Source organism: Cydia fagiglandana, chromosome 8 (genome assembly GCF_963556715.1).
Source record: "Cydia fagiglandana chromosome 8, ilCydFagi1.1, whole genome shotgun sequence".
Classification (NCBI taxonomy): Eukaryota; Metazoa; Arthropoda; class Insecta; order Lepidoptera; family Tortricidae; genus Cydia; species Cydia fagiglandana.
Genome location: NC_085939.1, coordinates 9,580,448 through 9,605,256, shown reverse-complemented (window position 1 = coordinate 9,605,256; position 24,809 = coordinate 9,580,448).

Genomic DNA, 24,809 nt, shown 5'->3' with positions numbered 1-24,809 from the left:
AACGGATAAAGGCAGTATTACATAATTATGTACTTACTTTTGTGCATTTAGTTCGAACTAATATTTTCGCGGGAGTTAAAATGTCAGGCTAATCGTAACCAAACAATTAAACATACAATTTTATGTGACTTGGGTATTATTTAGTGTGAACCGAACCGAATTATTGAACAATTAGCCAAAACTAGTGTACCATAATAAAAATATTGTTGTAAGAAGGTATTTACAATTTAATACTAACGTGAGTATTTCGTTATGTACAATATTGTCTACTACCTACATGACAGACTAAAATGCACCACTCACATTTAGTGATAATGACAGAAGGGGACGGTGGTCATTCCATGAGGGTCGAGCCAAATTGAAGGCCTTCCCATTGGGTTCCAAACACACATTTTTATTATCATCCGGACGCCATTTAATTTACGCTGGCAAGGCCAGTGTTTTAGCAATGTCATATACGACTTTATTTTTGCTGTTTTCAAGCTCGATTAACTTTTATGGGCCATGACGTTTTTTTGGTAACTTTATGAATTGTGATTGTTACATTAAAGGTAATTGGTTTAATCAACCGGCGCGTCATGAATCAGCTTTAAAACCTTCTAATCTTAACGGATTGGGCTCGAGTATAATTATTACTTGCTAATAATGTAACTATGAATATGGCAGTCAGATGCCGTTTCTTTCTTAAGAACCATTGTAGATTTTTGACACGTTAATGTTAAATTCTACGTAAGTACCTAAAACTATTTTGTATGACACTAATTTGTCTACAATTTTATTTTATTACGTAAATCTAACTTGCTTTTAGTTTTTATATCTAAATGCTTCAGACATTTTCCCTAAAGAGGAACTAAACGTACATATCTACTAATACTAAAAGACCACGGCCATAATTTAGTTAATTAATTTTACCCAAGCAGAAACTGAGCAGCACAGTTAGCCATAAACTACGCTTCATATTCAAAATTAATAATCTGACGCAAACTTTAATAGCTCAGATAGGTAAAATTATTTTGCACATGTTTAATTACTCCAACTAGGAATAAAAATACTTTAATTATAATTAAATATTTCACTTTGGTCCCTCTATTCTCTCCACCTCACGGTATGTATTGTAAGACCACGAAATAGAATTCAATTCTTATAATCGCAAAACAACCACTACATCTTATTGCAGACATGACAGTGACATCGCCCTAGTCAACGCTACAGCAGGGCCGTTGCAACAGCAAAGCTGCTGCGGTCGGTATCCAAATGTCAACAAAGTGATATTTCGAATGATAAGTATTTAAGTACATAGGGCCTACCGTGAAACACGTTCGACGTGTTGCCATGTCACACTTACGTACGAATTTACAAGTGCAACAGAGAGGCAACACGTCGAACGTGGTTCGCGGTAGACCCTCAGTCTTGTGATTAAAACGTCACCTCCGTTCTTCCTGAATTTAAATTTAAAACAGAATCGGTCGCAGAGGGCCTACCGCGAACCACATTCGACGTGTTGCCTCCCTGTAACACTTACGTACGAATTTACAAGTGCGACAGAGAGGCAACACGTCGAACGTGGTTCGCGGTAGGCCCTATGGTTACAAAATCCTCCTCTAACTTGCCGCTAACTGCGCTACCCCAGCTTCGAAAGTAATAAATGATCGTTGACTAGGACCAAACATTATGCGCTGTCACGTCCGGGTCAAGCCGAGTAATGAATGCGCACAAAGTTATACCACGACCACCCTTCATTTCCTTTCATGTGGACTTTTTGTGATGCTAATAAAGGTCATTATCAATTGACCGAGCTGTCGTTTAAAGCTGTCATGAGAGAGCAGACTACAAATATAGACTTTTGCGTTTGTTGAATCTGATCAGTATCGTATAATATGTGAAAGTTTCTTTATACACATATACATATGCGTTTGTGTGGTTTATTGTATCTCTGTTTTTGATACAAGCTTTTCATTCCAGTAGACTGAGGATAAAATGATATAATATACTTTTATCTTTGTCATTAAAGGCCCCAACTGCCCCAAGTGGGTATACATATTTATCACTGGTCGAAACTGTTTTACCCCATGTTAACATATCCCTTAGGCGTTTCCTCCAAAATTCTTTGATGTCTACTCATCTCATCTCCGTTTTAGTGTGATCAAAGAACAATATAGGTAAGTCATGTTAAGTAATTTATCAACAAGTAGAACAATTTAATTGCAAATTAGAATATTCCCTACTAGTACTAGATAATGGTGGCTATCCTCTGACTAATAACTAAGTGATATGATTCAAATATAATTCTGATGGCCTGTTTGTTATCATTCGCGCGTTCATTTCGCTCGGTATTGTCCATACCTAAATCTATTAGCACGAGCGAGACGCACGGGCGAATGATACCTAACTGAGATCATTCAGATGTCGTTTTTATGTCATTTATACGTTTGAATTGGCCTGTGAAATTGAATAAACTTCAAGAAAAAAATAAGGTTTACATTACGTGCTGCAATACTCCAAGAACCACATATTTCCAATACATCAATTTTAAGGCCGTCCAAAATATGCTGTGCAATTAGGACCCAGGTGTTGGCTTCGAAGGCCTCTGGCGCAGCGCCAGCAACTGGGCAAACAAGTTTTATTTTTCGGGGTTCGGTTTGGTGACACTGCGCGTCCGAGCAACTCTGATTGATTTTTGGATGTTGTTGACAGCGAAAACTTATGGCAATAAGCACAACTGAATAATTTGTCTTAAATGGATAGTTGTATCTATGTATCCAGTCGATCCGTGTAAGATTGTCCTCAAATATTAGGCCGAGCTCCGCGTAGGGCCGAAGGTCCAGAGCTTCACACAGGTGAGCGCATACACGCGAGGCCGAAAACCGACCCGAGGTTAGATTAGGGTTTTTTATAAATGGTATAACTTTTAAATAAAAGTTTTTTTTTTATATTTGTGACAAACATAAACTTTACTGAAACAGAATAAAGATCTTAGCTTAAAACGGTAGAGATTTTCTGTTTCACGGCGGAGTTGAAAAATTTCAATCATGAAGTCTCCGGTGTCGGGTGCCTTGGACATAGTTTCTAATAGGCGACGTAACGTGACGCTCTAACAATGAAAACACACGGGACGATTTACGTACCTGTCTTTTTTCTGTAAAGCATAAATTTACTATTAGAAGTATTAGAACAAATTAAATTATTTTCAGAAAATATTTTCATTTGTTTTTATTTCAAGTAAAAACACTACTACATAAACTGTAAACTGCAATAAATGTCATATACCAAGAAAGAGCGATCAAGGTCTACAGGTGCCCCAGGCTGGAATCAAACCACCGTCCTCTGCTATCGCGGAAAACGCCTGTGCCATTCCGCCAACGGGCCACAGCGGCATAGGTCGATTTTTTCCAAGTATATGCACTACTTTATCGAAGGCTTATGGCGCGACCACCCCTAATGTAGAACAGTATGGTTCGACCTTCTAAGTGGATCATCTCAGGTGATACCGAGCTAGCGAGAGAGATGGCGCTGCCAATCAATACTATTTAGAAGTATTAGAACAAATTAAATTAAATACAGCATAAACTTAGTCACATCGTAACATCGTGAGGAAACCGGACTAATCCCAATAAGGCCTGGTTTACCCTCTGGGTTGGAAGGTCAGATGGCAGTCGCTTTCGTAAAACTAGTGCCTACGTCAAATCATGGGATTAGTTGTCAAGCGGACCCCAGGCTCCCATGAGCCGTGGCAGAATGCCGGGATAACGCGAGGAAGAAGAAGAAAGCATAAACTTAGTCTATCTGTAAACCCGCTTCGTATTCCAATGCAATAGGCCTCCGCATATTCCATTGCTAAGGTGTTCGGTGTCGTGGCAGAGCGCCAAGTTGCACTGATTCTGCTCCTGCCATGCAGCGGTTATCATGTTTGAATGGAACGTAGGTACATGGCTAATTTATACCGGAGACCTGTACTGAATATTATGAAGCAATGACGAAGTAAATACTAAATAAACTGCCTGCCTATTAACTGACTACAAAGTTTTTTTTTAACAATAAGCAATTACAAACTTAGTGTATTTGGTGGCAAAATCTAGTTCTGCTGAACTAATTAAAGAGGAATCGAGGAACTACACTCACAGACATATGAAGTGAATTATGTATTTTCATTAAAAATCAAGCATTTACATTCAAAAAGCGACATTTGATGAAATGAAACTGCTGATAAAGACCAAACCGGAACACCCCAGCGACACACATTATTTTAAGTATTTAATCATGGACTTGAAATTCATTCCGGCAAGGTTTTATTTGTTAGTAATATGTTTTTGAAATTATTCCCTACTAACATTGCATACTTACGTTAAAAGCAGCAGTTCGGCTTCAAACATTTGTAACAAACTTCTTTTCCATTCAACTTCACTCCGCTGGCTAAAATGAAGTTAAAGTTGAACAATGAACAATAGGGTTTCCATTTGATGGAACCCAAAAACTAAACTTGGGTGCAATGCGGTATCCATGATGGCTTTTGTTCTGGTTTCGAAGCGAAAAATGTACCTACATTTCTATACAGTGTACTGAGTTTTTTTTGCGTTGTAACGGCCTTTAAATATTTAGATAGAAGATTTGGGTTTAAAAAGAGTTAAGACATGCAGTAGGTACGCTTTAAAACATGACAGTAGTTTTAGTACATTAAAGTTAAGGCCCCATGGGTTAGAACCCAATGTAGACATTCTTTGTAATCATCACACCGTTGTTTTTATAGACGTTTATGATATTTAGGACTTAACCCTTAATCAAACGGAACACTTTTTATGAGATTTTTGAAAACTAAGAATGGTTTTTAGGTAATTTGGGTGCGTAGATTACGAAACAATATGTAAAGAGAATTTTAGTGGGGGGGAAAGGGGGGTTTTGCGGTGGGAAATAATTTCCCGTTATCCGTAACGGAATAGCAAAATTTTAATGAAGTGGGAAATAGTTTCCCATTGTCCGATACGGTTACGAACTTTTTACTAGTTAGTAGCTCCCCCCGGCTTTGCTTGGAATTCAAGTATGATCCTTTGACGTTATCTTTAAAAATCAAAGAAACAAATAAAAGAAAAAAGAAAACAAAAACAGGCACAGATTTTTTTGTGTAACAGGCAAACGGGCATGTATTTTTATTTATGGAAAGCAATTAAAATTTAGGTGGAGAACAAACACTGGGAAATAATTTCCCACTTGATAAAACCTACCATTTTTTTTGTAAATCGTACGTTCCGGAACAAACAATGGGAAATAATTACCCACTTACTAAAACCTTAAAATCTTGGCCTAATCATATCGTTATCACAATTCTTTTCAAGCAAAACACAGGGAAAATAAGTCTAGTTTATGATAGTATTCAGTGTATGCACTTATAAGATTTTTTTTCGCACTTAACCTCAAAACACTAAAAAAATTGTCGTTATTGCATAAAAAATCACAACAACTGACATTGACTTTGACGTATGGTCACAAATGGCGACCATTAGAAAAGTGTTGCCATTTTTCAAATTCAAAATGTTACTAAGATTTTAAATTTGTATGGTTGGTATCGCTGAGTGCTGCCTTTAAAAAGATAAAAAATAGTTCGTAAATTAGAATGAAGTGGGAAATAATTTCCCGATATTTGATTAAGGGTTAAAATAGGGTTCCAGGACAGTCAGCCGTATGTAAATAGTAATATCTCAAAATTATCCCTTTCTACCCATGCTTATTATTATATCACATTGTAGATTGTTTCATGATAGTGTCCTCTGAAATTTGATAGTTTGAATCAAATTTTATAAAGTAGAATCTGTTGACAAATAAGAGAAAATTCAAATAGTCGTGTCTTTTGCCGTGCCCGAGAATTTCAATATATACTCGAACAGTAATTCACAGCATGTCGAGCAATTTTTGATTTACAATACGTGAGTGACCCGTGACCCGTTTTTTTAATATATTTATTTTTGTCTCACGGAAGTTTCCATTCCATATTACTGTTTTTATTTTCCGGAAACAATTGCATTAAGTAGGCATTCGGTTTATTATTTAGGCGCGAATTTCTAATACGATTACCCAAATTTGAATATTAAGAATGTTTTTTATTTACGTATTCACAGGTTTTCAATCTCAGATCTCATAAGATAAAATCTGCTTGATGGCAGATTATATAATTTCAACAACAAACAGATATTACTACCCTATACCCTATAGATATTACTATTAGATATTACCTATGTCTCTACAGTATTATTCGCCGTCCTCCCAAATTTTGGATAGCAAATCGATTCTTCAATACACAAATCGCTAACTAGGCGCTGATTTCACTCAAGTCCTTACGTCGGGGACAGTCGGTTACACAAGTGTTTATAAAATTTTCACTTCTATAAAAATACGTTACAGTACTTTGAAATTATAAATAACCTACATTTTTCATAAATATAAAATGCGGAAAATTGTACAATGAACCTAATAATAGATGGAACGTGGTACGGAAAATTACTTATGATATTTTTGGCATCAACAAAGCAAAAAGACGAAGCTAAAGTTAAGTAAAAGTGTACACATTAGACGGTCTTTATTATTATCAAGCTCATATTCCGCAATATCATAACAGAGTGGGTATATGATTGTAATTATCGTTTGAACCCCTGGCAGCTGGCGTTGGAATGACGCCAGCTACCTGCCGGGTAAATAAATAATCCGGTAACGACAGGGGCATTTAATATCGTCCTGGAACGGTAATGGCGTGCTTTAGATTTAAATAGACGGGAATGAAATATTAGAAAAGTATTAAATAATGTTTTAATAACAATCCATCAGATATATATCGGAGCGGTCAAGGCGCTCACAAATATCTGAAGACGCCTCTATTGTCAAGGCGTTAGAGTGCGTGTTCAGATATTGTGAACACCTCGGCCGTTCCAATATATCTGATGGCGACTGTTCAAACGTTCTTCGCCTAATTATTGTAGCGGTGCTACGATAATCGTAGAAGCTTAGACTCATGTGGGTTGCTACGCAAGTTGTTAAGGTATTTATCATAATTACGCTTTATATGTTACCGTAAAAAACTATTTTTCCGTATCGCCTTAGTGAAAACGCGTTTAGTTAAAACACCAATATTTTGTAGTTACATAAAATAAAGTTTTTATTTACGTCTAAATCACGCAGAATTTAAATAATTCTAATTGTATAAGCGATTTATCTAGCAAATAATAAATAATTGGTCAAGCACGAAGTCAAGACTACGGTGTTCAGAGCACCGTACGACACATCCTTAGGTGGTTTTAAGTTTGGATACTAATACTAATTTATCCCATAAGTACATTTTATTGACTAGGAAATAAGAAGGTAATGTCTGGGAGCTCTGGGACCTTGGAGTTTGGACTTTTATTAAAGTCCTCTGGGCTAGTATAGGTAATGTAGAAGTTACAAAGCTTCTACCTTAGATATATTTTTTAGAGATTAAAGATTTTATTTACCGCCTTGTCGGGTTGATTGTATATCCATACCAAATTACAGCTTTCTAACACTAACAATCAACCTCATCTTGGAGGTGAAAAGAGGAAAAATCGTAAGTCCCATTTCGGCCAACCGAAATCAAGAACGTTTATATAATATAGGCCTAATACCGTTTATCTAAAACGTTTGGTGAAGGCACATTTCTAGTAGAAACAAATTATTATGAATTTCTCTGTAATTTGTACAAACCATTTCGTAAACTGAGACTCCGCTAAACTGTTGTTTTTACATCTTACTAGCATCCATAACATATTGAAGTATGATATTCTTCCACTTGTCTGAACATTTTCATTATTATTGATTATTTTTTGTGAGAATGGCTTTTTCTGCCACGGCACTTTGCCAATTATTGATTCTTTCAAACACCAAAATAGTTGACAATTTAATATACGTCAGAGTTGACAGGCAACTTCGAGCATGAAAAACTAAATCCGTCATAAATACTGGGTATACATACAACCTCATAATCTTTGATATAGTCGCAATTGTTGTATTTTAAACTTGTAGACTGGGCAGGCACGACTCGGCATTTCTCGGTTTTTGACGTTAGGCTTGTTTCTGACCCAAAATACAATTAACGTAAAGTATTAATCAATTTGCTCATGTTTCATATAAGTCACAGAAATAAGTACCTAATAATAAATGTCTAAGTTTTAGTACAAGTAGGGTAACTGCGTCAGGTGTCACATAGCGCCAGCTAGTGGTATAGCTGGAACTTCGTTGGTTTTGATTATTTCTGTTAGTGTTAATTTCTTTTTAGAAATATTGAACAGGATTTAATTTAATTATAGTTTAGGTACAAATATAAATATTTGTATTTCACCTTTTTTCTTGATATTGTGTCGTTAGTTAATTAAACCTACATGTTTAAAGGGTAGCACAATATGACTGGCAACGTGCTGTTCGTATTGTAAAGAGCACTAATTTGAAATGGAAGGAAAATAGAATAAGAAGAAAAGACGGCATTGATTAGTGTCAGAACATAATATTGTTTGTTACAAAAATTAGAATATATTAATATAAAACTCAGCGTGGAAATCCATTGTCGCTGTATATAGTTCCAGAGAAACATATTGATATATATTATTGGATACTGGGGTTTAATAGATCGAGGCAAATGTTGCTGAGGAGAGAGGTGTGTGCCCATGAGCGTGGCAAGCTGATGTAAGAGACGGGTCTTCTCATGATCGGGACGCCTTTCATGGCCATTGTCACAAGTTCCGACCCAAATGCTATTCTTGACCGCTGCAGACTTTTCTGTAAGTGTTACGATTCGGTTCAGTGTTTAGGTGTCTGTCAGCAGTTGTGCACAAGCTAAATCTCATGATATTTGTTATATTTTAGATCGTCTGTCTCGTTCGTCTGGCGGAATGCAGAGGAGTTAGCTTGGAGGAATTAACATCGTCTGTGGCCGCAGGTATGTGTTGGCCCTTAGGTAGCCCTTAGAACGCTCATAGTTTACTTGAAGTCCAATTTTGTTAATGTCATAGATCGGTAACCTTTTCTTTTGTCACATTTATAATGAATAACTTTAATATCATAACCAAGGTTTACTGAGATCAAATGGACAGTGTTACTTGCCAAGTTTAATGCTCAGGTGTAACTTTCGTATTATAATTATCTGAATAAAATTTAATTAAACAACTAGTTTGTTGGTGGTTTATCCTAAGTGTAAGAATACAGATATTATTGAACCAACAGCTCTACCGTTAGCAGTCTGAGCTAGAAGTTGTAATTTTAGGGTATGTAGGAGAAGAAATAAATCGACTATCAAGTGGATTCTTGTGTTTTCTTTATTTTATACATCCCTAAGTATTATGTAACCAGCCGGGTACATTTTCGTAGGTTTACAGGTTACACAGGTTGCCGTCCAGTACCTGTTTCCGTCCACTTGGCGGAGCTGCTACAAAGAATTGCGTATAATTTGAATATAAACCTAACTTACCGGACAATTTTGGACTTATTGTACATCAGTTTTTAAAAGCAAAAATATTTTAGTAGAACTGGAATTCATGAGTACCAAATCTTAACTGACATTTTTGTCACTCAAACAAGTTTGATCAAGATCGACTTACTTTATATTTCGTCAACTTTACCTTTGTTTCCAAAAACTGTGAATTGTGAATTTTAATTTTTTTTTCGTAACAGAACAGTATCTAGTTGCTGCTCTCACCGATCGGTTCAAAAATATACATACTTTATACAATTAATACATAAATGTAATGGTACTTAATGAAAAGGAATGGGTACTGTTTCGACGAATCAGATACTCTCATTCTACTACTTACTAAAATCTATAGGCAGATGACGCCATAGCTGTTAATAAATATTGAATGACTTTATTATCTCTATTCTATCGCTTTACTAACTCTATGTGCTCTAATGTGAAAAAAAAACACAACGACAGTGAAGAACGGAATTCTTAATTTAAATTTGAACTGATAAACTCCAATAATAAATATGATTCTTACTGAGCACACTGCGATAGTCCATTGGTAGGAAAGCCCGTTCGAAATTTAAACTTATTTGCTTTATATTTATAATAAGGTTGCATTTTGCAGATCTTTTACTCTCTCATACTTATAGTAGGCTATTCAGAAAAAAAAATGAAATATCTCACAAAAGTAAGTAAGTAGAATTAAACTTTGTATCAAAGACATAAGTCATAAATTTCAATGTCAAAGTTTTAAGTAAGGATCTTTCTTACTAAATTACTTCTTAATATGAATGACCAGTGTAAGCATCAGTTAGCTAGCCCTAAGCAACCAAAGATCAGGCTGCAGTTTAAAAACTAATAAAGTTTGAGTTAACCTGATAATTTTCCCGCCGTCTCCATACTCGTTTTAGTTGGTTATTGACTGGTCAGCTGCCTGTTAGCTATAGTTTTCCCTAAAATCGCCAGGACAGAGGTGAAAATTTTTGTATGAAAACTTGCAACTTTAAATGCATTTTTTATCGAAACTATTGCATTCTAAAATGAAGTCAAAATCAGTCCATCGACTCAATTTTTTGCAAGCTTTCTAATGGTACCTCACACGATTCTTACAATTGAAAATAAAATTCAGCCTACCCCTCTTAACCCCTAAATTTCCCCCTAAAATCAGAAATAAGCAGTTTCGATTTATTCACAGTGTTAGTGATGGTACTTGCCATAACTATTCCAAATTTCAGGTACCTACATCAAACGGTCTTTGAGAAAAACGCATTTAACCGATTTGCAAGACCGAAGTGATCCCATAAGAGCACCGTGAACAAAGTTTTGTACGGTGCTCTAAAAATTAAGTTAATCCGTTTGTTTAGAACTTTCATAGCGATGCAATAGATAACAAACTATGAACTTTGAAAAAATGTGACGTTTCTTCAAACAAAAGTCACTTTTATCTATTCATTGACGTATGTTAAACTTCGAATCGGGCCGTTAGAAATGGTCACATTTATGAGTGTAGTGTAATATTTTGCAACATATCTATATTTTATTTTGTTTTTCCCAACGAGCCAAAACGCCAAACACGTTTATTTACTGAAATAGCAAAATAAACATGGTGCACAAACAGCTTAAGCTGCCAAAACAGGCTGGCTTCGCTGTAACCGAACTACCTGTTATATGTTGTCAATTTATTTAACTACAGAGTTTTGTAAATATTTTGACGACAAACTATACCTTTTACGTAATATTTGTGGCATATTTTATTAGTGAATATAGTTTGTATTTTTAGCATTATAAAAAGACTACACGATCTTGTCGTGTTTTTAATTGAAAAATGCTTTTTAAATATCAGTAACATTACTTACAAAAGAATGTAAATGTCGTATATGATTCATAATTGTTACATATTTGCCGTGACTTATTTTTTTTAAGTATTTTTCAATTAAAAGACTTTTCAAGATTATGTACCTTTTCTCTAATGCTAAAAAAACGAACTATACTAAAATAAATACGGTAATTTTTTTTACAATATAAGTATCAGTAAAAGTAAATACCTAATTCAGTCAATATTTAACAATTGGTATGAATAACAGCACTTTATCGAGCGTTTAATACATTCTAAAATTGCTCATGTACCTAGTCTATTTACTACTTATTATATTGCACGCGTAAAGTGAAATATTTCACAACACTTTTGCTAGCGCCAGTACACGCAACGCGAACCATAATTTAATTTCACGTTAAGGGTCATTTGCGTAACTAATCACTGAAGAGCACTCGATCCTAGGGGATGTCGCTTTTCGCTCACGTTACGGTTCCAATTTGACGTTTAGCTTTCAACCAAATAATATTTTAGTGAATTTCCCAGCGGTACACTGCAATTGTTTCTCTTTGTACAAGTTTACGATTTGACATGCGAAATGGGTAACAGGAAAATGGAATCTTTCCTTAAGGGGAAAGGAGACCACTTCATATGAACGCTTCTCCGTACAAACGTAGTCCACATATTCCTCTCTAAATATTAAATAATATCAGCACTGCAGTTAAAATCGAAAAAAGTCAAACAAAGTGACATACACAGACCTATCGATTATTATTCTGTGGTGACATAGCTAATGTATCCAGGGAGGAAAATAGGACTATAGTCAGACCACAGATAGTCTGCAGCGCAAAATAAAAAGTAGCTTTTAGAAATCAGTATGTGACAACACCACAGAAAATGGATTAAAATAGTCTTGATACTTGTGAAATTTCTACCATATTTACCGTTTATGAAAAGTTTACCCCCATACGCGAGAGATTTTTCAACGCGCGTGAAAAAAGGCGCTTTTTATCAAGCGTTGTTGGATTTTCGACTTTACGCGTTGGTAGTTAAATCGAATTTAGCGTGCGGACACTGTAGACTGACGCCAGCACTTTATTAACGCGCGTTGGAAAAGCGCTCGTGTGAATGGGGCCTTAAGCTGTGCATTATGGTTAAATAAATTTAAATTTAATTCCAACAATAGATGTCACTATATGTATACATATACTAATATTGATAAAATAATATTGGGAGAATCTGACAGTTGATTTATCAAAATTATTGAGCTTTTGTAATATCCGCGACGGCCTAGCGGTAAATAGGTACAAAAGAGCCTACCGCAAATACCGAAGCTCGCAATATCGCATATGGTGCAAGTATTAAGATGTTTCATTCCACTTACCCGTCATTAACTCCAAATTTTGTAAACATTGTCGTTTTTGAGCTTGAATCGCCTCGTGCTGATTTTTTACTAGTGTTAAATTATTCCTCATGCGGAAAAATAACTCCCGCACGCCGGTTTTGTAAGGTTTCACCATGTTTTTCCCGTTCATCACAAAACACAACGAATATTTAAACGATTTTGACAAACACATACCATAGAGAATGACGTTTAAAAACATTGCCATATATAGTTTTTTAATTCGCTGTCAAATTATTGCGCTCAGTGTTGCCAGGGCCTTGGAGTCATAAGTTACGTTTCGTTTCCCTAAAAGTCACGTTTTTGCTGCTTAAGTCACATTTTTATATTATTGTATTGTTTGGGTAGGTAAATCGATTTTGTTAGAAGAAATTCAGAAAATAATATACAGGGCCTTTTTTGGACAACTAGCCACATTGTGCGAGGGGATTACTTGATTAGGTAGGTCATACTGAACAACTTTTTCTATGAAACTAACCCCGAAATCCCAATAAAAAATAAGGTTGTCTGTACAGTCGGTTTACGGACGATAATTTTGCGTGATAACGTCATAAGGAAACGTGGCCGTAACGTTACCATGGAGATCTGTCCACAACGTGACACTTTTTCGTGCATGCTACTGGTGTTCATCGATTTATAAGACGTTATCACGTCAAAAAATTGGCTTTCCCAAAGAAATTTCGACATCCACTCGTCTAAAATGTATGAAACGGCCAAAAAATTTTTTGTGATTTCGGAGTTGGTCCTATAGAAAAAGTTGTTCAGTATGGCCTACCTAATCACCTCTCACAATATGGCTAGTTGTTCAAAAAACCCCCTGTATTTCACAAAAAATCTACTAACTTTACATGAGTTTTAGGGTTCCGTTCCTCAAAAGAAAAAAACGGAACCCTTAAAAGATCACTCGTGCGTCTGTCTGTCTGGCCGTCGGTCACAGCCTATTTTCACGGAAACTACTGAACCAATTAAGTTGAAATTTGGTACACATAAGACGGACATGTAATGTAAACAAATGAATTTTAAGCATGGGGGCAAGCACTTTTGGGGGGTAAATGAGAAAGTTACAAATTAAGTTACAATTTTTAACAATGTACTTTTAAAAGTGAAACGCGAGTGAATTGCCTTTAAAAAAACCCGTAGGTGTCGGATCAAAAACGAAGTAATTAGTCCGACTCACGATTGACTGCATATTTCTAATAGGTTTTCCTATCATCTATAGGTAAAAAACTATTTTGTATATTTTTTTTCAAAATTTTAGACCCAGTAGTTTCGGAGATAAAGGGGGGAATGGTAATTTTTTTGGATATTTTCTTAAATAACTTCTAAACTATTTATATTAAAATTACAAAAGTTATATATTTGAGATTCTCAAATATATAACTGACGATGAGCTCTTTCATTTCATGTAACACGATATAGTTTAAAAAACATTATTTTTTTAATTTTCTCCTTTACCCCCCAAAAGTGGCCTCTATGTTTAAAATTCATTTGTTTACGTAAGATCTCCGTCTTTGGGTCACAAATTCACATATGTGTACCAAATTTCAACTTAATTGGTCCAGTATTTTTGGAGAAAATGGGCTGTGACAGACTGACAGACACGCACGAGTGATCCTATAAGGGTTTCGTTTTTTTCTTTTGAGGTACGGAACCCTAAAAGTATAGGTATGCATTAATAATTTACCCCCGGATAAAAATAACACAGTAATGGTTTTTGAGCGCTCAAAAATCTCAAAATAACTGATGCAGTGCAATGAGTAGTACAGACTAAAAGTAAAAGAAATGAATCATTTCACTAAAAAAAATAACTACTACTATCAAACTAAAAAACACCGTCATGTCAAGGTAACAAGTCTCATTTTGCCACGACTATTATAATAAACATGATGGTGGATGTCAGTGCAAGTGTCAACTTGGGTGCGTTCACTGCGTTCCTAAATAATACGAATTGCAGAACTAAACTTGTCCAAAATTCGACTAGCTTCAAAAGTCACAAAAATTGCCTCAAGATCGTAAGTCACACACATGTCACACAAGAAGGCGAAAATTCACGAAAAATGTGACTTTTGTGACCATCTGGCAACACTGATTGCGCTGCAAAGTTCAAATGGTTTAACTATACGTTTGTATAAAAAAAGCGGCCGTCCGCTATAGTCTTAATAACCTGAATAATTTTTCTGGTGTTTGTGATTCATGAAGTAAATGATAGCACTTAATAGCTAAATGTATTTTTTCTAAGAAGATTAATACATTAGATACCAAAACCAATGACTGCGACTTTATATCTAATATGGCTTTAACATTTTATGGAAATTTAGAAACTATCAAAGGAATATCAACCAAAAATTTTATTACAGTACTCCCAAAATGCCTGTGACAGACGAACAGACAGCCAGATGCACGTGTGCTCCTATAAAGCTTCAATTGTTTTTTTAAATAAGTAATTATGTTAATTAAATTAACCGATAATAATTAAAAACCTGCATTTAATTACCACATAGGCACTTGTAACATGGAAGTCGTTCCATGAACTGGCCCCTTACGAATCTAACTTTTAATGCGAATGACAGAGCAAAATGACATTTAATGGAGCAGTATTCGGCGCCAAGATCTCAGTAACACTTCCTAACGGTTATTCATTACGCGCCCAAACTTAATTAAAGTTTTAATGAGCCGCGCCTCATACGTATTTTGATGCAGGCTAAGATTATGGGAGAGATCGTGATGAGGTTACATAATTTATAGTGCCGTACAGTGTGAAGTTAGTTACCACTACATAGTTATTTGGAGCGAATTACTTAAACCCAAACCAAAAGAAATATGAAGGCCAATTTGATTTTATTTGAAACTAGCGACCCGCCCCGTCTTCTTACGGGTTAACAAACTATACAATATTAAGAAAAGAAAATTATATTTGCTGAGATGGTCGAATGCATTTACCAGAGTTTGAAGTTAAGCGACACAAATATGCCCCGTGAGTCAAACCGGGGATCTGGCAGAGACCTCGGCGACGATGGCGGTATCACTTGGACTACTTTTTGAGAGACTAAAGAAGACTTTGGCTCAGCAGTGGGACACAATAGGGTCGCAATAATAATGATAATCATTAAGTGATTATAGTATTTTTTCGATCTCGATGAGTAGGGTGATGGGTGTCATATCCATATATATTTTATAACCTAAAAACGCCAACTCTCGCAAAATTCTGTCAGCTTCTCCACAAATTTTGAAAAGTACTTACTATAGTCCGGATTTAAAACTCTACAACTTACTTTACCAGGTTTAGCAAATACCTATTCCCAAACAAACAAGACTTGCGTGTATTCTCGGACTATTATTACAATTTTTAAATGTCTAAAAGGAAACTCAATTAAGAGATAAGGTAAATTTACCGGCAGTAAAGCTATTAGGTAACTAGTTCCTTGAATTTACTTTTGCTGTTACTTTTCATTCAAAATCTGAAAGTATCTATTTAAAAGTGCATTAGTAGTATTAAAGGCATGGAATAATCATTCCAATACACCTACAAGCGTAATGACCAAGGTATTTTCCAACAAGATAACCACGATAGTTAGAATAGCAAAGTTTAAAGCCCCCAAACTATGCATACGTGTCAAGCGTTCAGCGCTTAACTATACCGCAGCATGTCTCTGCCCCTACCATGAACCTTGAGCAAACCGGAAAATTAACTAGTATATCATTAACTGCATCATACATTACTGCTTAGGTTTAACGTAAAACTGGAGTTAATGAGGAAAAGGGGTAGTGAATATTAACAGACTAAGTACGTAGTTTTAAGAAATTTTCAATGTTTCTCTACAAAGCCGTCAGTCACGATGTGAAAACAGTGGACTGAGCCCGTTTCAACGTAGTTTTGTAAAATAAGGTAATGGTTCTTTGATGGCTTAAAAACTTTGATGAATAACAAGTATCAGTGAAAGCACAAGTAAAATACAACTACATTAGGAAGTAATATTTAGGAAGTAACATTAGACGTATGTGAATGAAAATAAGAATATTGGTTAACAAAAAATCACCTACTCTCAGTTGTAGATGGTGACTTTTTTCTTGCATTATTACAATGACAGACGAAGGGAGAGATAGAGAGTGTGTGGGCAAGGGGGAGAGAGAGAGAGAAAGATACAGAAGATGACCGTGATTGGATGGTCCTTAACCATAATTATTATACAAAAACAATTTACAATACAATTAGGTAAAAAACTTCCACAGCTAATAATCTTACGATTCAAGTATTTGAAGAAAATCGTTGTATTCCAATTTTGGGACTAAATCGGGATGGAAAATAAGCTATTTTTATTTAATATATACTTTTGGCAGTTTATTTTCCCTTTCGTCGCATTTGGTTTTAAATTATAATACATATATCAGCATCTTAAATGAATGCCAACAGAACAACCTACTTCATACCAAAACATGTTATAAGTTCGGGACATTTCGTGTTTATTTTAAATATAAAATAAATGTTATCAGTAAAGTAAAATATTGTTTTATATTTTCTACATCTGTAATACCTACGTTTGTTTTATTTGGGCGATCTTGAATCTCAGCAATATCAAATCTACCATCTTTGTTTTTCCAAGCCAAGTCACGCTCGGTTGAGACTTTTATCACCAAAAAAATTCATAAGCATTATTTCTGCTTCAAATAATGAAAAGGAATATAAATTTTCTACTTGTTATCGCCTAATAACGAATCTAATATTTTCTATTTAACAAACAAACTCAACTTCTTTAAAATTAGCGAAGTAATTTTAATAAAAAGTCTAAAAAAGAAAAGCGAAATTGATTTGTTTTTCATGTTAATTTGGCAGTATTTCAACAGATGACAATATTTATTATGTCTGTAAAACCCCATAGGAACATAGACAATTAGATTTATGTTTCCTTGATAACTAGAATCTGTCGGTAAATAAACAATAATACCAATTAGTGCGGTATTTCATATAGTTATATGAACTGTTTTCGAAAAAATATTTACAGATTTTGTGTCATAGGTATCTTTAACAGTAAATATCCAGGTACCTAAATATGAAACTCGACATGAAGATTTACAACAGGGTACAGAAACACAGCAACACTAAATTTCTCGTATACAACGGCTAGGGTAATAAGCATCATGTATTCGTACCGTGCTCGCAATTATATCGTTGCTTATCTGGTGATGTACGGATGTGACATACTGTCTTAATTGTGTGTATAAATTAAATTGGCCTGTTGTTTTGGTTTTGTTTGGGATCTGTAGCATAGAAAGTAGATGGACGATAAATTATTAAATAAAATAACAGATATAATAAAATGTTAAACTTGTTATGTTAGCAAATATCTGTTAAATAATAACGTTGCCTTTTTTTAATAATCCTAAATCAGTATTCTCGTACTGCATAAACTAAGACTAGGTTCGCCTCTCTAGAATTTTCTACGTTAATATATCTTCAGAACGACTTTCTTTGCTGCTTGGTGCCATAATATAACTATTAACAGAAAACAAATCGCATTTTGTAGGTATTTTATTATGCACGAGAAAAGATTATAATATATCCTTTTCACCACTCCTTTTCTTTATTCTTCAGAAACAGAAAAAGAATGTTCCATTTGCATCGTTTAATCTTCCTGTCTCGACACCCTCACAACGTTCAAGATTCTATGTCTCGAACAACTCGCTACGCTTGTGTTTCAAGTTTGGAGTATTTCGCTTGCTCGGGTATCAATGGTAGTATATCACGAGATTAATCTATACTGACAAAAGTTCTTGATCTAAGTCTAAACCTAGATAGATATACCAGATACTGGTCACAATTGCCTGGTATAATAAATATATGGAGGCCCTTACTGGTTTTATGTGTACTGGCCTGTGCTGGTGGTATAAATCGTATAGTACTTTTTTACATGGTAGCTGCAACCGCGGCAGTAGATTTTCAAAAGCTCTATTTACTGCCATAGCCCATTTTGAAGACCATTTTTAGGATTTCTCCAAATAATTATATAGTTAGACGAGGAGACACTTTTTGAGCCCACTAAATTACATAATTAGGGGATAAGCTATAAATAAAACATAATAATATTTTATTTTGAAATAGCGACTAAAATTTTTGTTTATGCTTCTAAACGAATCGAATAGGTAGTTAAGTGTTAGTAGTTATGCGTGTTAACAAACAACTACCTAATGTTGAAGTTGTTTATGTTGACACGACATAACATTTACTCAGAGGTTTAACTTTGTACAAACACTTTCATGTTTAGTGGACATGATTACACTATTACACATGACTTTATATTCATTAAAGGGCGAATAAAGTAATAAAAAAAACCGGGCAAGTGCGAGTCGGACTCGCGCACGAAGGGTTCCGTACCATAATGCAAAACAAAAAAAACAAAAAAAAGCAAAAAAAAAACGGTCACCCATCCAAGTACTGACCCCTCCCGACGTTGCTTAACTTTGGTCAAAAATCACGTTTGTTGTATGGGAGCCCCATTTAAATCTTTATTTTATTCTGTTTTTAGTATTTGTTGTTATAGCGGCAATAGAAATACATCATCTGTGAAAATTTCAACTGTCTAGCTATCACGGGTCGTGAGATACAGCCTGGTGACAGACGGACGGACGGACGGACGGACGGACGGAAGGACGGACGGACGGACGGACGGACGGACGGACAGCGAAGTCTTAGTAATAGGGTCCCGTTTTACCCTTTGGGTACGGAACCCTAAAAACAGATCAATATTAATAATAAGGACAAATGATAAATAATAATTTCAGCATATAAACGTCCCACTACTGGGCACAGGCCTCCTCTCATGCGCGAGAGGGCTTCGGCTATAGTCCCCACGCTAGCCCAATGCGGATTGGGGACTTCACATACAACTTTAAATTTCTTCGCAGATGTATGCAGGTTTGTTTGCTCACGATGTTTTCCTTCACCGAAAAGCTAGCTTTCAATCCGGATGTCGCGGATTAAAATCCTGTGGCTCGTAGGTACCAATGTGTTTTTCGGAACTTATATACGAAATGTCATTTGATCAATATTAACTAGTAAAAAACTATATTAAAATAAAAATCAACAAACATTTTATTCGTCACGCAGCCACGAACGGGACGTTATCTACCAAATAAAAACAATGTTAACAGATCTAAGAAAGTTTAGGGTCACGCGATAAATAAAGTGGACGGCAATTTCGCCGGCTGTTTGTCCGACACCTTATTCGAAGTCATACGGTTTGCTTAAGGGAATGTTTGTGCTCCTAATTTGGTCCACGGAAGGCAGTTGATTTTAGTTAGGTAAGTTAGTTCTTTTTCTCGGTGTAATTAAAAACGGAAGGGACGAACGGAAACAATTAAGAACGGAATAACCAATTTATATTTTTTTTAAAGTCCGTTTTTTTCGGTTTAAATAAATTTAGGGCCTATTTTAGATGTACGAGTAAGCTAGTTATAGTTTTTTTAAGTAATACCACTGTAGTACATATATATCTTGTTTGTAAATAAATGATTTTTCCATTAAATTTAAAGATAATCTTCAACTTAGTACTTAGTTCATAAACAACATCACTTTTCGTTATTTAAAATATAGACTCATTAAACCATCTAAGTAATTCCATTTATGGACTAAGTACAGAATAAATATTGCGTAAGAAAAATCAAGATGGCCCCCGGCAAAACATAACAACGTCTTAATTCAAAACATAAATTACTTATTCAGCACCGCCTCTGAGGCGTTAAAAGCGTTTTGCATTTTTCCCGGTTAACTGCCTCTCTCCTAGGCATTATGTAGGCAATTTAAACGATCTTTGTTCCCTGACCTAATTTCATAAGTATCAATCAGAAATTGAAACCAGTAAGCGCTGGATACAGGATGTAGTAAGAAGAGTGTTTCATAGATTTTTTTTAGAAGTTATAGGAATTTATAATGACACCTATTTTTAATAGCTAACCAACCAATACAGTGACCTAGATTAAGTAATCTATATTTAAAGCTAAGTTCGCAAAGCAAAAAAGGTGACACATCGGCTGTGGGTATTATTACACGAACCATTTCAGACCACTTTTGTAGTCAAAATAGTCATGGGAGGGGGGGATAAAATAAGTGTGATCTAACTGTAAACCAAGCTCTTTTAAATTATAAGGGTGTGGTTTGGGGGTGGTTGGTTGGGTTCTTTTGGTGAGGGGGTTCCCAAGACCACGTTCTTTAATTGCAATAAATATTATTATTTATAGGTACCTACTTGCATAAAACATTCATCCTACTTGATAGAACCGGACGTCACGTATGTATGTACATATTTATTTTGATAAAGGAGTATATTGTTAAAGTAAAAAAATAAACCTGCGTTTATTGCCAAGGCTGCTTATTAGTCATTTACTGCAGTATACAACCTTAGATATGTATGTAATAATATCGTATACTAAAATAGTATGTATACCGTGTGTGGCCTGTAATATGAGCAAAAAATTTAACTGTAGGCTGTACCTACTCCTCATACTGATCAACATAAGTTCAGCGACTTTTGAAAATAACTTGTACTTTGATTTTTGATACACTTTAAAGGTTATTCAAAGACGCAATGTATTGCGAATTTTGTTATGTTTAAGGCTTGACAAGCAACGTCAATCGCAATGATATATGGCGTGGCGATGACGTCCATTGAAGATAATATTTATTTTGTATGAAAAATAGGGAGTCTAAATACTTCATAATTTTAAAAAGTTGTTGAACAAAAGTGTCACCGTTTGAGGAGTACAATCTATGTTTTAATTATTTGCTCATGTTACAGGCCACACCCGGTATAATAGCAATGTGTTTTTCTACATTTATTTTACTACCAGTACCAACGAAACTCCGTTGCCGATTGTTCCTCAAACAAGGCCTTACTTATAGAGAGTTAAAAGCCGCATTATGTTACATTTCATGCAAATGAACGTTCACTCGGCTTTCAGGCGGTGGCCACTTTGCTGCGGAATGTACAATAAAGAGCTGGCTCAGCCTGGATTACGGCCTAGGCCGCGTTTTAAAATACGGACATGTACAGATTAATGCACGAAATCGGTATTAATGTGGGATTACTTAATGAATCCGATTTGAGGATTCTACTTATTGTCATATTTTTCGTAGAGGAAAAATATTATAGGTTCATATTATGCATAATTTCATCGCGTTGTGACATGAGTTTTTATTGTACCCGAAGTCCCAATAGGCCGTGGCAATTCCCATTGTCAGTAGATTTGTAAAGATTTCAATAAACTTACCAATTTGGTAATTGGGATCATCATGAACAAATGCTTGTATAAATCCTACTGTTGGGCAAAGGCTTTCTATCACAAGATACTTTGGGATACAGTCCCCACTCGCTACGCTAGTACTATGTCTGTTGGCAAGCTCATATAAACAACTTTGCTTTTTAGGGCTCAAGAAATGAGAGGAATCAAGCAGATTATTGCGCAACGCTTCACCGTAACTAGTTCGAGGGCCTACAGAAAACCACGTGCGACGTGTTGCCTCTCTGTCGCACTTGTAAATTCGTTCGTAAGTGTGGCAGGGAGGGGTCGAACGTGGTTCGCGGTAGGTTCTCAGCAACAAGTAAAGAAAGGCAAACGACCGGGTGGCGATCAACGAATACTGAACAGCTTTTGAAGAGAGTTTTTTCTTAGAAAAAGAACTCAACGACAGTGTGAACAACTAGCGCTTAACCATTCATACATTCGTATCTCTTTGTTTAAACATAGCTTGGATGATATAGACCTATCTAAAATGTGCAAAAAATGGTCAGTCGCTATGTATTTAAGCTGCGTTGGTTGGAGAAATTCCTTAAGTTTATATAGAAACCTGTACGTACTATATATTATGAAGTTTATATAAGCCTAAAACTTGGTTGATGACACTGATCAACCGTAGCCTATCCTTGTTGTACGATTTCGCACTGTTATATGTTAGAGCAGAGCAGAACCTATTTTTGGCACTCAACTTTCCATCAAAAATAAAAATAGCGTCTGACACACGAATGTGTTTTTTAAATAATTAAATAACAATACCCAAGTAGCACAGATTAGCTGTATAGCAGCCGCATAATGAAGTACGAATACGCTTGAAGCTGCAATAAAAAAGCTGCATAAGAGCTGTATAAGCCTCTTTTCAGCTTTTATAACTCTTAAATGGGCACAAATTATGCAGCCTTAAGTTCACATAGCTGTTTAAGAGCATTGTAGCAGCAATTTAATGGAATTATAAGGGGTAACAGGAGTTATAAGAGGTGTATATTGACTGGGTAAGAGACCACCAGTTACCCTTTATTCAGTTAATATGTCACATGTGCGCCCTAATACCGGGAAAGATTGACGTTGGGCTGAATAAAAGATAATTATTAACATACTTTTACACCTCTGCCTTAAAAAACATATTTATATTGAAGCAAAAACCTTTAGCGCAACAACACCATAAGTCATTTTGTTAAAGTGTTTAGTTAAATGTTAGTACATGATCTTTTATATATTAATGTGAGAAAGATGTTTGGGAATGCAAGTTTATTGACATTATATATATACATTATCTAAGAAAATTTCAATGCGCCACGAGAATAATCAGGATTTATTTAAATTAATGATATAAATAAGCTATTGTGTAAAAACTATTTTAGTGGTTTGGACGGAATTATGAGATAAAAAGTTAATAATACGTTATAGGAAGTGCTAAACTAGTGATTTAGGTTAAGAACTCATGCACAAAACGTTATTGTTGCCCTTAAAAGTTGGAAAAGTAATTTAAATTTTGTAGGTTATATACAATAAAATGGCGGTCAATGTTAAAAAGCAACGTGAACCGTTAAAATTCTAATATGCAGCATACGACTGTTATATATCTGATTAAGATACTTAAGTGAACCACTATAAAGTCCAAGTCGTTCTTTCGATACACTAGTGAACCTCTAAACAGTTATAAGGTATCTTGTGAACGTTTAAATAGCCGCTATACACACAGTCTCAATGGTAGTATAATAGGCTGCTTAGCGGTAAACATGTTCAGCGCTAAGCCGTATTATGCGCCACATGTGTTCGATTATACGTCTATTGGTTTCATAACAGTTCACTCGTTCTCCCTTATAATAAGTCAGCAAAATAAAAGCTGCTTTAGCGGTAAACATCTTCAGTGATAAGCAGTATTATGCGCCACATGTGTTTCATTTATAGGTCTATTGGCTTCATATTAGTTCACTCGTGCTCCCTTAAAAGTCAGCGTAATAAAAGCTGCTTAGCGGTAAACATGTTCAGCGATAAGCTGTATTATGCGCCACGTATGTTCCATTATACGTCTATTGGCTTCATAATAGTTCATTCGTGCTTCCTTAAAAAGTCAGCGTAATAAAAGCTGCTTAGCGGTAAACACCTTCAGCGATAAGCTGTATTATGCGCCACAGGTGTTCCATTATGCGTCTATTGGCTTCATATTAGTTCACTCGTGGTCCCTTAAAAGTCAGCGTAATAAAAGCTGCTTAGCGGTAAACATGTTAAGCGAAAAGCTGTATAATGTGCCACATGTTTTCCATTATACGTCTATTAGCTTCATAATAGTTCACTTGTGCTCCCTTAATAAGTCAACGTAATAAAAGTCCACAATTACCTCCTTATACAGCACATGGCGTAATTTTATCCACTAAACAGACCTTATAACGGTTAAAGCATTTGATAACCCTTAAAGCTGTATAGGTTCGTAGCAAATATACCTTTATATCACTCTTTGCGTATTAATGGTAGTTTTCAGAGCCGTAATGCAGCTTTTAATCAGCCCTAAGCTATATAAATATCACTGAAATCTATTATACAGCTGTAGGACCAGGAGTGTGCTGTTATAAGTGTCTTAATACGCACAGAGCGTTAGATAGAACTAAAAGTGAGTTGTTATAGAGCTATCTGTGCTACTTGGGTAGGTACAAGAATATTAGAATGTTTATGAGCGGTGATAAGTGTAAATTTAGTTAATATAGCTGGTCAAGCAGATCTTGTCAGTAGAAAAAGGTGGCAAATTTGATAAATGTAAGTAGGCGCGAAGGGATATCGTCCTATAGAAAATTTGAAATTCGCGCCTTTTTTACTTTAGTTTGATAATATATACTTAATTACATAAATATTCTACAATTCAT